Source organism: Brienomyrus brachyistius, chromosome 5 (assembly GCF_023856365.1).
Source record: "Brienomyrus brachyistius isolate T26 chromosome 5, BBRACH_0.4, whole genome shotgun sequence".
NCBI classification, from domain to species: Eukaryota; Metazoa; Chordata; class Actinopteri; order Osteoglossiformes; family Mormyridae; genus Brienomyrus; species Brienomyrus brachyistius.
The window spans coordinates 12,858,372-12,862,529 of NC_064537.1; the positions used below are offsets into that span (position 1 = coordinate 12,858,372).

Below are 4,158 nucleotides of genomic sequence, written 5' to 3' on the forward strand. Positions count from 1 at the left end.
CTTCACAGAGCATCTCCAAGTTCTCCTGACAGCACTGGAGCCTCGTGGCCTTCAGACATGGCGTCAGCATTCTTGGAACCCATCTTGCACTGACCTTTGACATGCCCAATTTTTCATGAATTATCTTCCAAACTGTACCTGCTGAGATGCCCATTTCGTCAGCTATTCGATAAACCTTAAGTCGTCTGTCTGACAAAATTAAATCCTCAACTTTCTTGCACATTTCTGTGGAAGTTGCTTCCACAGGCCGTCCAGTGTGAGGGTCATCTTCAATGGACTCTCTACCCCACTTAAACTGCTTGCTCCAAAATTTTACTTTGTAGGATGATGGGGCAGACTCACCATAAACTGCAGTCATGCGTTCATGGATCTCCTTTGGCTTTTTCCCTTCTTTTGTGAAAAACTTTATCACTGATCGTTGCTCCAAATCTATCATTTTCTTACTTGATTCGCAAGTGGACTCTCTGGACATCCCGTCTCTTGGAATGTTAGACTGGCACTAGGCCACAACTGTGCAAAAGTAACCTTAAGACATGTCACAATATGCCCAGACGTATTTCAACAAGTTTTCCACTTTCTTTCATACTCAGGTAGATAACTTATTGAACACGCCTCGTAACAGAAAAAAATATTAGCTCTTGTAGAACATCAGGGAAAAAAAAATACAGTGTAGAACCCTTCAGTAGCACACTAGCCTTCATTGACCTTTTCTTCCAGACGTCTGTACAAAAAGACATCCGCAAATATCCAGTTTATAAACGTATTCACCGACGGACCGCCTCCAATCTCCCAGAAGGCTGGTTAAAATCCGGAACTATAAAAGCTGATGTGTGTGCGAGGGCCGCCCTTTCCGAGAGCCTGGCGAAGGCCCATGTGCTGTGCTTTTCTTTCCTAAAATGCATGCAAATAAAACAAAAGGAGAAAATCTTTGGAAGCCGCCATAACGTAAGTTCCTAGCTGTAATGACTTACTTAATGACTGCAAGCAGATCGGGTTTTTTTTTTTTCGTTTTTAGCTTTCGTGCGTGTTTGCTTTATGATTATGTAGCTGGTGAAAGGTGGCGAACTAATGGAATTAAAATGTTTCAATTATTGTTGTGCATCGCTACTTGAAAACGATCGAGTATAGGCAAGTAAACTGCAATTAGCGCTATAGCTGGTTATTTGTTAGTGGTGTTTGGCTGGTTAGTGGCCTTTATGAGTGTCTATCCGCTGCTAGCTAGCTAACGGGACACGTGGGTCTTCCGGTGAGGACGGGGCAAATGTAAACGGTTACTAGGCTTAAACAACGTACTTGTCACCGTTAAAGGATAGTAATTTTGCTTTTTAAAAATACATTTAATGGTGTTTATTGCTCACTCGTGAATACGTTAAATATTTACAAAGCTGTGTTGTGCCGGCTTTAAGCATTGCCTCCTGTACGCGCCGTAAATCTCCCCAATAATGAGACTATTATTACATGTATATATTTTTTTAACGGAGCCTGTGATGAGCTTAAGTTATCCCTGTCTGAATACAGCTGTGGAGTGTATTACCTCTGAAGGCTCAGCAACTTGCGGTATCCAAACTTTGGCGCTAGATTCCATTCCCAGTATAAATCATCTTTTTGTGATGTTCTTCTAAATGTGTCTTTTCCTGATTTCTAGTGCGAACTCGTGGACTGACGAGAACATTAACTAGTTATGGTGAGTTTCTTCTGCATCTTCCACCCATTAACCAGTGTGTATTTTGTATGTCCAATGTCAGGTGGTTAGTTCAGGTTCAGATAGTACAAATCCAGACCATGATTTTCTTTCAACCAACCAGTTGAGTACTCTGATTCTTTATACCCAACTGTTTGGTTGAAACAAAATCTTGGTCTGGATTTGTAATTACTGGACCTGGACTTTCCACCCCTGTCCACCAAGGAGGGCCGTGCAGGTTCCACAAAAGCCTGTAGGCTATGATGTCTAATAACTGTGCTCAAGATTAAATGCACTTTGAATTGTATTTTTATTTTAGACTGACACCATTACGAAGGGTCTGGCTGGGGGTTGGAGTTTTGTCCCAGGCTGTCAACCGGTGACAACTTGTGCTTGTGCTGCCCCGGGTAAGATGGTGACCTCATTAGACCCAGTGCCTATATGCGCCCTCACATTTATAATGTGCACCCTCTGGTGGAAATTAGGCAGTTCATGCCTGTGACATGGCCGCTGCGATAGTGCCTCCTTACTAATTTCAGACGTTCCCTTAGTGATTTTGTTTTTGGCACTGATGTGAACCTATTTTCCTTTGATACAAGCCAATGATTATATAGTTATCCCTGTCTGACCATCACTGTAGACCTTTGGTACAATGAGGCTTGTTTCAAGTAGCAAGTGCTTCTGAGTATTAGCTTGCATTTAGCTCAGAGTGAGGTTTGGTTGTACTTAATTCTGCTTTTGTTTTTAGGTCCATAGCCCCTGGGATGCAGCAGTGAATCGTTGCTGGATGTATGGAGATGTGAATAAATACAATAAACTGTGTAATAGTCTCTTATTTGAATGCTTATGGTCTTAAACTTTGTAGTTTATTTTCTCGGTAGATGGGTTATTTCCGAAACAATGGAAGTTGTGAGGACAATGGCTTGCTATTTTTATTTTGTATGTAGGGCTGCTGAAAAAGTCCTCACTTGGCTTTTCTGCAACCTTGTAAAAGGTCTGGAGATGCTAAATAGGACTTCAGGTTGGACCTAAAGCATACATGCTGCTATTGTCGTTTTTGAAAGCTCCCTCTTCCAAAAGTGTATTGGGCTGTTAACCTTCTGAAAATGACGTGCATTTTTGGCAGGCGTCTCACTGCACTCGTGTCCCGTCACTGCCGTCCTTTCAGCCCCTACTGTAACTCCTGTCAGTCTATCGTCCATATTGTCAGATTTCCATGTTTAAACTAATGTCTTAGGGCCTGTAATCCCCAAGCTAGAATCTTTCGTCTAAGTTTGTAATCCAGGCTCTCCGTGTTGCTGGATAGTCGGCTAAATGGAACAATGACAAGATATTGACTTTAGTATTTCAGAGTTTACTGTATATATTTTCTTAAGTTAGTAGGCAGCAATATGTTACCTACTTAATGGTACAAATGGGGATTGATGGGCCATCCAGTAATACTGGTGCATTATTATGATTAAGTCCATGAGAAGCTGGTTGATTTTGTGGCACTTCCTGATATACTGTGAGCGCTAACTGCGTTGCCATTTGCTCTTGGCACAGTTCCCCTCCATAAGATTGGGTTGCCATGTGGTACATAGTGCAGTGCTTGAGGTCTCACACCACTTCTGGTATTGGAATTGAATGCTTGTCATTACCGTAATTACATGAAGGAGTACCCCCCTCTTATACGCTCTGCCCGTGGTAGCCTGGGGTAATTTGCTGTGTGGGGAATGCTGTAAATGATCATGTGACTGTTTGTGATGTCAGCTCTCAGCTTCCCCAAGTATTCCCTCATAAATGCCGTCGCTGTGAATGGCTTTGTGGCTGCCTGGCATATGTGCTGGAATAGCTTGGTAATGAAAGCTGCACCCGTGTGGAGCCTGTTCTGGAAAATTAATGGGATGAGGCTGTGTGTTTTTTTTTTAATTGCACTTTGTGGCAACAGCAAGGTAAACGATTACAAAAATACACAAACATATCTAAAAACAGTCACACGGAAATCAATAAATAATGTAGAAAAAGACTAACCGTTGACAACACAAACACAGCAGTAATAGACCAAATTCTTAGGGCAGTTAAATATACCACAATCTCCCTAAGATCTCCAGGCCAAGCCTATCAAGGAAGATGACAATTTTTGTGTCTTATCTAAACCAAGATATTTAAGAAAAGTCTCCCAAAGCTTCATTAGAAGCAAGTCCTACTGCTATTCCATCCACTGTGCCCCTGAAGGGCTTTTACCAGACGCCCATAGCGATAGAATGCAGAGGCTATGTCTGAAGGCTAGTCTGTTGGACTGTCCTCATATGCATGACCGTACACTCTGCACTGAAGATGATGTTGCAATTTGTAGAGCACAATGTTCTTAGGCTGGGGTGGACCTGCTGTACCCTCAGGGAGAACCTGCGCGCTCTGAAGTTCGAGCTGTAACTTTGCGATCCCCCTGGGTGAGTCATAAAAGCTGTGGGTGCCGAGCTGCCGTGCCAGATGTT

The 4,158-nt window shown here is 42.7% G+C and overlaps 1 long non-coding RNA gene and 2 other non-coding genes across 3 annotated transcripts; all 3 read left to right on the plus strand.

Annotated features, from left to right (window-relative positions):
- The first annotated feature begins 786 nt into the window (after positions 1 to 786).
- LOC125742042 (uncharacterized) lies at positions 787 to 2,506 on the plus strand. Its single transcript, XR_007397985.1, has 4 exons — positions 787 to 945; positions 1,646 to 1,684; positions 2,001 to 2,088; positions 2,430 to 2,506. It is a non-coding gene; the product is annotated as an uncharacterized LOC125742042 (long non-coding RNA).
- On the plus strand, positions 1,478 to 1,547 carry LOC125743202 (small nucleolar RNA R38). The gene has a single exon (XR_007398312.1). It is a non-coding gene; the product is annotated as a small nucleolar RNA R38 (small nucleolar RNA).
- Positions 2,276 to 2,344, plus strand: LOC125743203 (small nucleolar RNA R38). Its single transcript, XR_007398313.1, has one exon. It is a non-coding gene; the product is annotated as a small nucleolar RNA R38 (small nucleolar RNA).
- Positions 2,507 to 4,158: the final 1,652 nt, after the last annotated feature.